Genomic DNA, 13749 nt, shown 5'->3' with positions numbered 1-13749 from the left:
TGTATACATAAATAAATAAATCTTTTTTTAAAAAAAGAACCAGTTCTATCAGTAGCCAGCTGAAATGACACAGTAGATAAAAGTCCTTGCTTGCATGGTAAGCCTTTCAGCCTGAGGCTGAGCCCCAGAACCCACACAAAAAACTGAAGGAGACTCCAGAACAGTGGGGGCTTTCTCTTGGACCTCAGATTAGGTACAGGCCACACCCAGACACCTGTTTGTTTTCACAGAGAGACCCTTTATTAAGCAGGGAAGAAAAGTTGAAGTGGCTGCTTTCTGACTCAGGCAGATAATAGCAGCAAATGACCTTGCAGGGGTGATTTTAACGAGGATAAGAACGGGAGGTCAGTGTTAGAATGGGCCAGGGCGTGGTGGTAAAGGAGGTAGGGGATGAGGAATGAGGAGAAGGGAACAAGAGGAAGGGACAGAAATATTTGTCCCACAGGGACAAAGGACTACCTGTGGATAAAGAGGAGACAGATGTGGCACATGGGCAAATGATGGTTTATAAAGGTGTAGGGGGAAACCCTGTGTTAAGGTGAGGCATTTAATATTAATTGGGCATGTCAATTAGGTGAACCAAAGGGGGATTTTGATAGCTGAATCTTGGTAGTCAGCCTCAGGAGGAGGAAGGGACCAAATAAGAGAATAGACCTTGGTGGCTAGCTTTAGAAATGAAATCTAATGTTTTTATGCAAATCAGAGCGAACTGGGGAGAAGTGCAAGGCCTGCCAAGATCACATGCTTGAGTGGACTAGTATCCCTTAAAAAACCTGGATGCAGTGGTACACGCCTGTAATTCCAGCACTCCTAAAGTGAGATTTAAAAAAAGAGACAGGAGAATCAACTGAAAACTCACGTGCCAGATAGCATAGAGCATGCAATTCAGTAACAGAACCAAGAGAGGCCCTGTCTCAAGACAAAAAGCAGTAAGAATCTATATGTGCGCAACACACACACACACACACACACACACACACACACACAAAGTAAATGAACAAAATGGTGATAGTGATACTAATTTTATAAAGTTAATATGAGAACAAATTATGAAAGTTCCTTATAGTCTATACAATTATGTATGGGTATTGGAATTTGTTCTGATTCTTAGAGTAAGCTGACCATCTCTACCCCAGAACACTTGACAATCATTGACTTATGCCCTGATTTTATTTAGATATGCTTGATAAATAAATAATAAATAAGAGTGTATGTGGTATACAAAGTGATATTTTTAGACATGTATATATTGTATAATGATTACTAAAATCAAACCAATTTATCCAATACCTCACCGAGTTTTCTTTTCCTCACTTTGAGAGGAAAACATCTAAGATCTGCTCCCTAGCAATGGATCAAGTATACATTATTACTATAACCCTCATACTGCATATAAGGTCCCATGTAACTACTATTCTGATATTTATTTATTATTAACATGTTTCCTTTATTTTACATACCACAGTTTCCCGTTCCTCCTCTCCTTCCATTCCCTCTTCCCAACTCCCTTATACCCTCTTCCTAATCCACCTACTCCTCCTCTGTGTCCATTCAGAAAATGGCTTCCCATGGACTTGAACATAGTATGACACATCAAGTTGAGATAGGACCTAGCTCCTCCCTCTGTATAAAGACTGGGCAAGGTAATCCAGCATGGGGAACAGGTTCCCCAAAGCTAGCTAAGCAGCAGAGACAGGTCCTGATGTCACTGCTTGGAGGCTTACAAACAGACCAAGCTACACAACTGTCGCATGCCAGCAGAGGGCCTAGATTGGTCCCATGCAGGCTCCCTAACTATTGATCCAGAGTCCATGTACTCCCATGAGCTCAGGTTAGCTATTTCTGTGGGCTCCTCCATCATGACCTTGACTTATATAATGCCCTCCTCCCTCTTTTCAGGAGGACCCCCAGAGCTTGGCCCAGTGCTTGGCTGTGGATCTCTGCATCTGCTTCCATCAGTTACTGGATGAAGGTTGTATAATGACAGTTAGTGTAGTCATCAATCTGATTACAGGGGAAGGCCAGTTCAGGCACCCTCTCCACTATTTCTAGGAGACTTAGCTGGGATCATCCTTGTAGATTCCTGAGAATTTCCCTAGCACCAGGTTTCTCCCTAGCCCTTTATCCCACCTTCTGGTCAAGATGTAGCCAACACCACATCTATCTGCATGTCGTCATGCTCCCCATCATGATGATAGTGAACTGAACCTCTGAAACTATAATCAAGTCACTCCAATTAAATGTTTTCTTTATAAGAGTTGCCATGATCATGCTGTCTTTTCAGAGTAATAAAAACCTTAAGACATTGCTATTGAGTTGTTTGTGCTCCTTATATATTTTAGGTATTAATTCTTATCAAATGTTTGTTTGAAAATGTCATTTGTGTTCCCACCTAAATTAATTATATTCTTTTTTAGAGACAGGGTCTCACTATGTAGCTTGAAATTCACTATATAGGCAAGGCCAGCCTGAAACTAACAGATTCTTATGGCTCTGTCTCCCAAGTGCCAGGATTTGATTCATGCATCACTATGCCTAGCATAAATTAGATCTATTCTTTATTAAATTGAGGTTGTGATTATCCTAAAAGAAGGTTACAGATTTTTAGCCAAAGGCTTCTAGTTTACACATCTGAATGAAATATTTAGGAGACTGGGAATTACTTCTAACCTTCCTCTATATGAAAGACAAAATGCCAACCAACTCAAAGGTAGGATTTTGGATAGTATAGTACAGAAGACTGCAAGAAGATGATGACGACTAACAATATGGAAGAGCAAACCAGAATGACAGTGATGAACTGTTATAGCAGCAGGTAACATTTACTGGCTGTATATTATACACCAAGCACTGTCTTAAGGGCTTGGCGTACATTATCATATTTAATACCCATGGTAATCCCCTAATGTAAGCACTAGTGTGTCAGAACACAGTCCGAGAATGGAGTTGTGTGAAGAGAATTCTGAGCGCTTGTGAGAAAACTCCATTAAAGTAAGACAAATCATGTGACTTCAGATCTTCAAAAACACAGAATTGTTCTAGAAATTGCTCTATGCCCCTCAGGCATAGAGAATGGGGGTGAGTTTACTTCAGATTATTCATTACAATTGGTTATTGTTAATTGTTTATGAGCCTCTATGGGAAAACATATGTTCTCCATGTGCAGCTTGCCTGCCATGGGTGGCTCGTCCACCACACGCATCTTGTCCTTGTGTTTGTGCACTTTACTCACGTGACTCTTCTTAACCTTGAAAGTATAAACCGTCTGCTGCACTGGACGTCATTGGCTCTTGCGTGAGACTTTAGTCCATCTCAGTTATCAGCACCATTCTCCAGGTCCCATTGTCCCACTGACCTTAGAGCAGCAAACAAGTGGTGTCCGAACAGACCTGAAGTCAACTATGAGGTAAGGGAGTAGACACCCTAGGAGAAGGCGGTGAGTGAGAATAACGGAGGCAGAATACAGGGAAGGTTTTGTCTTATGTCAAACTTGTGCATCAGTTTTTTTAAAGGGAGGAGCACAAATATTAAACTCACAACTATTAGATTTATTGCAAGTTGTTCATGGTTATAATCCTGGTATCCAGAAGAAGGAACTCAGATGAATAAGTTTGGTACAGAGTCTAAAAGAATATTGAAAAGGTATATAAACAAGGATAAAATGTCCCCATTCAATTTTGGGTCACTTGGGCATTGATTCAGACTGTTATTAAAATGCTGAAGGAAGAAAGGGAGGATATTAATCATGAGGAAGAGATGCCTAATTTCTTGAATGAATATAAACTGGATAATCAAACCTTAAGTTTGGTAAAAGAGATAAAAAAGATTTCCCCATTCAGGCAAAATTGAAAGTAAAAACAGTGCTACAAATAACTCTTCTGGTAATGACTCCCTCAGCTCCCTTACTGGAGCCTTCTTTAAATAGAGATCCTCCCTCCATTGCCTGAAAATGACCCTGAAGCATGGGGTGGGGAATTTGATAATCAACCTAATCTTAAATTTCCTCCACTTCTTGATGAAGACTTAGGAGAGCCTGTGGAAAAAGCTACCTTTATGCACTAACTAATCTAGTTAAAATTCTAGAAGGAGAGGTAGCATTGGACAGTCCTCAAATATTATCTTGAGAGGCAAGAGGAAGAACTATAGCTATTTGAATCCCAACTAAAAGAAGCATTTGTGTATCATGTGGATACTGCCTTTAAACTTATTTCTTTCCCCCACTGAAATGTCTCTAAAGGTATTACAGCACAAGAGGATAAACCTTTGGAATATTTTTATTTATACCATAAGGACCATCAAATACTAACTCCTTATCTTACTCTTCTTGCTCAGTTAGTAAATCAGGCAAGTACCTGATGTCAATAATTATATAGATATGATCCTTGCAATATAATCTTACCTTAACTAAAATTCGGTTTTTAAGAGTGTTACAGACCTCTATGGATTTTCAAATTTCATTTTCAGATTACTATGGAAGAATAGAAAATTATTATTCACTACCAGCTGGTAAGCTATGAGATGTTTTTTATATAATATGAATTTGTAGTTACAAAAGTTGTCCAACTTTCTCTCATCCCACAGGCAGACACTTATTTTATTGATGGATCATCTAATGGCATAGGAGGGATTAATGGTCCAGATATTCACCAATCTATTAATACTTCTTTTTCTGCAGCTCAACCAGTGGAACTGGCTGTTTTGACTAATCTATTATGGTTAATTCATAAACCCTTAAATATTGTTTCAGCTTCCACTGATGTTGTAGGATTATTCCTAGCAATAAACTCATACTTGTACACTCTAACTTCCCTGGCTTTATTGTAGAAGGAAATAAGCAAGCTGGTGCATTAACCTGTCCTATTTTTATGTCTCCAGAAGACAATTGAGAAGGGGTATGCATCTGTCAATGAAGATGGATTCACAGAAACATTATGGGTTCATCTCTGGCTCCTCCCATCTCCGGCCATCAAGAACAAAACTGGAAGGTGAGGAGACATCGGAAGTCACCAGAAAGATAGCAAACCTCCAGCAAAAAGGCAAAAAGAGATAAGGACCATATCATCAGAAATTAAATCTATCTCCCTGGGCCCTATGTTCTGAAAGAGAAGTTATTCTGTGAAACACACAGAGCTCTATGTCATGAGAGAATCTCTTTCTGGTGATGCTAGTTGCCTCTGGGCACGTGTATTGGTCTCATGTTCCTCATCCTTCTTTGTTTCAGCTCACATATTGGATGTATTCAGCTCCCATTATCTTTATTAATGATACTGTGCTTGTATCTGGTCTTTGGTATTGTAATGGACTCATTCATTCATGAAGGATAGGGGTGGGATTGCGTTTAATTTTTCCTTGGTATTTAAATTACTTCCTATTTGCATAGGACATCATAACATTTGTGTTCCTATGAAAGGCAAATATGGGCTTACATTCTACAAGCTATTCTATACATATTTTTGATAAATATAATAACGTAACCAATAGTACTGGACATAGTTTGTATCTCTGTTCTTGGTGGCAGAGTATTACACATAATGCTTAATGGCAACTAGATTTATCTACACCATCTCAAATCAAAGCCATTCTGGGTATCCTATTATTAAAAACTAAAAAGGCAGGGGAAAGCTTTGAAACATGGGACAAGAATGGATTCTTGTGAGGAGAATTCTGAGTGCTTGTGAGAAAACTCTAAGAAAACAAGACAAGAGTCATGTGACCTCCGTTTCTTCAAAAAATACAGGACTGTTCTTGGAATGTGCTTTGGCGCCCTTCCCAGGTGTAGCAGACAGGAGTGAGTTTACTCCAGTTTACCCATTACAACTGGCTATATTTGTTCATATGCCTCTATGGAAAACAGGTTTTTTTCCACATGCAGCTTGCCTGCCATGTCCTGCTTGTCCTTGTGATTGTACATTTTATTCACATGACTCTTCAGAGTATAAGCTGTCTGATGCTCTGAATAAAGATGGCTACTATATGAGACTTTAGTCTCCATTCTCCCAAGCTTCATTGCCTTTAAAATGATAAATGCTAGTATACCCATTTTATGGATGAAGAAGCAGAAGCCTAGGGAGGGTGACCTGCTTAAAGTCACATTTTTAGTTGAAAGTGAAACAAATGTTGAAAGGGATTTTTCTGGCATATTTGTCCTCTTAAAACTATATTGCCTACTAAAGAAATAAAGATGTCACTTGAAAGCTTCCATGGTCTGGTTCCAGCCTATCTCCCCCTTTGCTTCTTAGGCTTTATCCTCATAAATCTTGTGCTTCAGCCAGCAGTTTATTCACTATGTCAAATCATTTCCTAACTTTCTGTCTTGGTGGTGATAACTTCTGTTTTCTTTCCTGCTACCTTAACAGGTCCAAATGTTACCTATCCTCTTAGTTCTAACTCAAATGTCATTCACTTCGCCTAGAAGTGACTTCAAACTTCTCTGTGCATCTAAGATTCTTCACACTGACCTTTAGCACAGGAAGGGCTTTCATAATGGCTTAGGCAGGGACAGGGAAAAACAATAGAGCTTGTACTTTAGTTGGTTTTCTAAAGCCCTATCAGCCTGCCAGCTTGTCAGAAAAATATGAGACAAAGCATATGAATGGGCCCTGTGAACTGTGTCATCATTGTTTAGCAAAGTAGACATTATTTTCAGATGTCCAAATTTCTATTTTTATCTATCATTAAAGAAAGCTAGAAATGTCAAAATTGGACAAGCAAAGAGGCAAGTAGTAGAAAGCAATGTAGTCAAACAAAATATTGACTTTTTAATTGATGCATAGGTAATCATGGTCCTGAATTTCTATCGTTTTTATGGTAGAGAAACATGGAATGACTAGAAAAGTGAGAACATTTCTTAGAATTAAGTATGTAAACTCATAGCTTGTGTTTAATTTCAAAATCTGTGTTCATTTAAAAACTCTGAAAAGAGGGCTTATGCTCTTTGCTGTTCGAGTGATAAGGCCATAATGCTATAAAATGAAGGGTGGCTACAAGCCCAGGTTTTATTTATGTCTTTGTGTGCAAGTATAAAAACCACCTCCTTGTTAGAGGATGGCACTCAAAACCCTTTAGAGAGACAGTGACATCTGCTATGGGGGAGTCACACTTGGGACAACTTGATTGACCATTTTTGGCATATGCTGGTCTAAATTGGCTCATCTATTGGCTAACAATCTTTTCTGAATTAGTTCCAACTCTCCAGCAGGCACATTTCCATCTGGTTAAGTTTAGAACTCAAGCTGTGTTTTCTTTAAAGGGGGAAAACCCATACCTTACACGGGTACTAGTCTAGGCAAAAGGTTCTTTCTGCTATCACCCCTGTCCTCCTTTAAGATGGATTTTTTCATTTTCCTTTGTTTAAATCCTGGGGTGAATATTGTGCTTGCTGGGATTCTTGGCACCTAGATTTTGAAGAAGAGCAACGGTCGTGTTTTGAGGTTTGCTTTATTTTGAAACGAAGACACAAAATAAGCTAAGAAGAAGAAAATGCACGCATCTGCAAAGACTGGTGAACTTGCAGGTTTGTCAGGTGTCTGCATTCTCCCTGGGGAGGGAGGTAGACCTGATAAACAGCTGCTTACTGCAGACAGAGCCTTCTGCTGTGTGCTTCTCTCATTGTTTTTACCTCATGCACTAGCCTGTGAGACAGGATACCGTAGTGTAAAGCCACACAGATGATTAGAAGAGAGATGACAATAACCAAAGCCATGTGGTGCATGGCATGTACCAGCAGGATAGTAAATCAGAGGCCTGAAGGCTTTGTCTACAATCAGCTCAATAATGAATCTGTTGGTCTTCTCAACACTCTGTTTTGCACTTCTGGGTATAAACCAATTGATTGGTTTAGGGATGGAAGGGAAGGATGAGTTAGAAGCTTGAAAGGCTTTCTTAAGGTTTCTTAAGAATATGTTCACAACACTGCTTGATAAAGCAGCCAAATACACAACTAAGTAATCTGTGGTTCTTTCACAGGGTTGGGGCTTAGTGGGTGTCTCCTAGTTGTTACAACTTTGTAAAAACACTTTTCACTTGCTTTCTCGTCTGCATTAGGCTAGCAATTTCTGGTATGGCTCCAGAAATCTACGAGTGTTCATATTTTTTAATCAAATATTTTTTTAATTGTAAAATAAATTTAGACTCACACAGAGTTTCAAAAATAATGGAGTTATTTTATACCCTTCACCCAGCTTTTTTCCATAACAACATAACCATAGGACATAATCAAAACCAGAAACATGGTACTACTAACTAAACTATAGACATTATTCAGATTTTCATCAAGATTCATTGGGTAGGGTATATTTTTCTACAATGTTGGGACTGTAACACAGAGTCTCACACATAATAGGTAAGTATTCTACCAGTTAGCCCTTGGAGTTATAATTTTTAAATGAAATTTTATTCCCATGTAACTATCGACATTATTGGGAAACAAAAATCATTTTATCACCAAAGAGAAGCCTCCTTTTCTTTTATAATCAGGTGCAATAGGAGTACTCAGTTTGAACTAAGTTTTAATTTCTCTGATGTGGTGGCCTCCATCAGGAAATATTCCCTTGAAGTTATGTTCCTAGTTCAAACAGCCATACCTGACCTCTAGAAGAGCATGTTTTTTTTCTTTAGGTCCCTGGCACAAGCGGGAAGATTTTCTTCATTGCTTGACTTGCCTTAGAAAATCATGAAGTAAATGGTTAATATTCTGAATATTTGAAAACATATATGAAGGATTAATACAAAGAAAAGAAAATACAACACTCATACACACACACACACACAAACACACACCAAGCTTCTGAAAACTTATTTCTCTTTTCACAATTATTAATTTGCTTACACATGTCTCAAACTGTGCCTGGCAGTCTATTCTGTTTTCTCAGATAGTTGTCCTTCAGTCTCTGTCTTCTGCCATTACAACTTCTTAGACAACTGGGCAGCTCTCTTGCTCTCCAAATTTCCATCTGGCAGGTCCAATCTAGCTCCTGCTGTCTGTGAAAGGCTATTCCTTTCTTTCCCTTCTTCCATCAAGTACTCACACTTTTAATCCTATAGAGTCATCAACTAGGTATGGTATCACATTTGACTTTTTAATCTAATACAATATTCTCATCTTGTAGGTGAGGCCTCCAGTTTTAATTAACACAGTAGTGGCATAAGGCTATGTTAAGCTCTCCTAGTATAGACTTCCTTGAAGTAATAGTGGCTCTAAGTTGCAGGGCATATCCTCACTGGTTTGTCACTAAGAAGTTCTTTTCTATACATTTAAACTCCAGGAGAAAAAACTAAACTAGGTTTTGCTTGCAATATAACAACAAACAAGAGCAACAAAACCCTTCCAACTTTACTGCTGAAAACAATACTTATTTATCATTTCCTAGTTTTATAGAAGTTCAGACGTTGTGGAGCTACATTTCTCTGCTTAGAGTCTCATGAGACTGAAATAAGAATGTTGGCTAGGCTGCATGTTTTTCTGGGGACGCTAGGGAATAATTTGCTTCTCAACTCCTTCAGGTTGTTGGAGAATTCATTTCCTTACAGCTGTATGACAGAAGTCCATATTTTCCTGCTAGCTGTTAGCCAGGATTGTTCCCAGCTCCTTCAGGCTGTCCATCTCCATTAGAAACTCACAATATAGATGGTTGTTTTATTCCAGGCCAAATGAAACACATCTTTTTTTACTTCTTCTCCCCCTGCCCCCAGTCAGAGAAAACGCTTTAAAGCATTCAAACAATTAACACAGGGCTACTCTCTCCCTATCCTAAAATCAGATGTGCCACATGATTAGAACCCAATCACAAGAGGAATAGTCACCAACCCTACAGTTCTGGAGATCTTAGAGATGAAATGTACTTGAAGGGACCAGCAGCCAATCTTGCATGATGCATCAACATTCCTGATTTATATAGGACTTGCCCTTTATTTTGGATACAAGGTCTCACCATGCGGGCCTGCATGGTCTGGAACTTGCTATGTAGACTGAGCTGGCCTGGAAATCACAAAGACCTACCTGCTTCTGCCTCTGGAGTGCTAGTAATGAAAAGCATGCACTACCATACTTGAACATTTTCTTTCATTTTTAATCCTTTTTCCCCTTCTCTCTTTTACTAGTTCTTTGAGAATTTTTGTATAATGTATTTTGATCACATTGCTCTACCTGACCTCCTACTTCTCCAAGGCCCATCCTTCCCATCCCACCCAACTGTGTCCTCTTTTTTGTAGGCCCATCAAGTCCAATTTATACTGTCTGTATACTCCTGGATGTTTGGCCTTCACTGTGGAAATCTAACTCTTCCTTTCACAGAAGCTATCAATGCCAATAGTTCCTTACTAGGGTGAGACTTTGGACCCACCTTCTCTTTCCATACTGGAATTTTGTATGGTTTGAGCTTCTACAATTCTTATGCATGCTGTCTCAACTACTATGAATTCATATATGCAATTGCCCTTCTGCATCCAATTTTTTTCTTGTAATCATCCACTTTCTCAGGTTCTTACAGTCTTCTCACACCCTCTCCCACAGTGATCTCTAAGCTTGGGAAGAGGGTGTGATATAGATGTCTGATTTAGGGCTGAGAACTCCAAAGTCTCTTATTTTCTGTACCTTGACCACTTGTGGGTCTCCATGTAAATCACCATTCACTGCAAAAAGAGAAGTCTTTGTTGAAGGTTGATGGATGCATTAATCTAAGGGTATAAAGATGAGTCACTAGAAGTCTAATACTGCATCCATTTAGCAGAATAGTAGTAGATTATTCTCTAGGACCTATGACCTGTCTTGCCGCAGGTTCCTGGCCTTGAGAAAGCTAAAGAAAGATAGGTTCATCTGGCTGCAATAGGCCTGCAGAACATCAAATAGACAGGGCCAGAAAAGAAGCTCCCTATGACATATCATAGTCAAAACATTAAAACCACTGAATAAAGGAATGTTATTGAAAGCTGTGAGGAGAAAGGTCAAGTCACTTATAAAGGCAGGTCTATTAGAATAACACCCGATTATTCAGCAGAAACCTTTAAAGCCAAAAGGTCTTGGAAAGATGTACTACAAGTCCTGAAAGACCACAACTGTCAATCCAGGCTATTAATACCCAAATTAAAGTAAATGGAAGGTGAAAAACCTTTACATAATAAAAACGGATTAAAGGAATTTATTATTACAAAGCCAGCTTTTAAAAATCATTTGAGAAGCCAATTCTTCATCTAGATTGAAGGGTGGACAAAATATAGCATAGCTTCCCATGAGATGTTGTCAACAGGTAGCAAGTAAAATCCCACAAAAGTTATTTCAGCTTTCAGTCTTTGAGAACACGCATCAGAACTTGCAGTGACATGAACTTCTAAACCAGAAGCAAACTGCAATCTGCCTTAACACACTTCAGCAAGCTGTGAAAACACTGAAATTTCCTATGTGTGAATGACACGGAAAAGGTCATGTTTCTACATTTACTCCAGGTTATGTCAATATATTCAAAGATTTGAAGCTAGGAAACCTCAGGTGAGACAAAGCATGTGGCATTTGTCTTTCTGGGTCCAGGTTACTTCACGTGTGCATGACATGAAAATATCAAAACAAACTATAGAAACCAATATAAAATGTGCTAAGAACTTAGATCTGATATCTCTGCATGGGTGGTCATGTTATTGTGATAGTCAGCATGCCGTGGACACACAGGACACTATTTAGAATGTAGACATACTATCTAAGACTTGTGTGAGTTGCTGGAGTGGATGTGGGGAAAAGGGAACCCTCACTCACTGTGTTGGGATTAAAAACTCACACAGTCACTCTAAAAAATCAGTGTAAATAAGTCTTAAAAAGCTAAAAACAGATCTACCATATGACCCAGATACACCACTTCTTGGCATGTGCCCAGAAGACTCGATACAGATACAAGTATACTCTATTCGGGATACTAGGAAATGGGAACAACCAAGATGTCCTTCAGATGACAAAAGGATAATGAACATTTAATGCATATCCAAAATGAAATACTATTCATCTGTAAAGAATAATGAAAATTTCAGGTATATTGATAAAACTAGAAAAGATTATGTTGAGAAAAGCAACCCTGACAAAGAAAGATAAACGTTGCATGTTCTGTCTCATCTCAGGCTCCTAGCTTTCAATTTTCAGATACGAGTACATCTGACCTGGACTATATGCAGAAACCAGGAAAAAAAGGGAATTATTTCTGGAAGGAGGAGAGCAATAGGGACGGGAATAGCACAGAACAAATGATCTGAAGCAGTGAGTGGGAAAATAGAGGGGGGCTAATTGGGAAGAGGAATAAATAAGAAAAATAATGGGGGATGGGATAAAATAACTAAGTATGGCTAAAATTTTCATAAGGAATCAAACTATTAACAATCTACCTAAAATACCTATAATACACATGAATCAGTGGGTAAATAGGCATATGTAGTTTAAATGAAATTTTCCCATCTTGGCTGACAATGAACACTCCCCCGCCCACCCAAAGCCATAGACCACATAACAAAATCCCCAACATTAGGTATGAGGAGTTCTCTTTTGAATTGTTTGTTAGGAATATCCAGGAAACTCCCAAACCATTGTAGGCTATTGTTGTTGTATTTGGTTGCTCCCAGATGTGGAAAATAAGTCATTATTGCTAACGACATTATACACTTTGGACACAGGGCCCAGAGGCTGCCAGTTGGATCTGACCTGAAAGTCTCCTCCCTGAAGACTCTCTTTCATGGCACCAGAAGGCAACATACAAGCTTCCAAAGGAAGGAAGGTTAATGGTCATACCCTGCGATGATGCCTATGAGTCACAACAATTATTGGCATGGCATGATAACCTTAAGGGTGCAATAGTGGCACACATACCTTGGAAGTAATCGAAAGCTTTGTGTTTGGACTTAAAACCCATTTAGCAAGAAAGAAATCATGCCTGATACGAAGAACCTAGCCAACTGCCCAGGGGTAGTGAAATTATGGATCTTGGATGAGAACTTATAGCCACTACTTGACTAAACCAGCATGATTATTGATTTCATCTAATTATTTTTCCTTATACCCACAAGTAAGTGTAGTTCTCATTCATCAACGAAACTTCTTTTTGCAACAGATGGAGACCATTACCCACAACCAATCAAAATGTAGAATTGTGTAGCCCATTCCCAATGGATATATCTAAAATGCAACTCCTACAATTATTATAAAAAGATGGGCATAAAACACTAGAGTAACATGGATTTTGCTGAGGAAAATTATCTTCTAGAAATTTCAGAACTTTCATACATAAAGTCTCACCAACATGGTTATCTAAACTTTACCTAAACAAAGACAACACCAATGCACTTGCTAACATAGGCAGGGGAAAGTTCAGAGGTCAATCCTAGGCATAGAACTATAGGCGACTAAAGAATGCTGAGCTTGGAAAAAATAGTTTTTCCCAGGTAAACAGATTCGTTATTTAATACCACCAAATGTTCAGCTCTGAAAACACATACTTACAAATAGTATCACAGAGACTGATCAGGTTGTATTTATATAGGTGTGTAGGTGCTTGTTTGTAGAGGAAAATAAAAGGGAGAAAAACAGTGGTATTTGTGATTAATATTATGATGACAGGGAAGAAGAGGGGAGGCAATTTTGGTGAAGGTAAATTCTGTTGAGATATAAGCGAAGACACAGCAGCTTAACAACTAATGTACTAAATCATCAGTAGTTACATAAAAGCATAACCGTTAGTTATGAAGATAAACTAACATTTTAAGACACCATAAACTATCCCA

This window comes from Microtus pennsylvanicus, chromosome X, assembly GCF_037038515.1.
Source record: "Microtus pennsylvanicus isolate mMicPen1 chromosome X, mMicPen1.hap1, whole genome shotgun sequence".
Lineage (NCBI taxonomy): Eukaryota > Metazoa > Chordata > Mammalia > Rodentia > Cricetidae > Microtus > Microtus pennsylvanicus.
The sequence above is the reverse complement of the archived record's forward strand: the minus strand, read 5'-3'. Positions refer to the sequence as shown.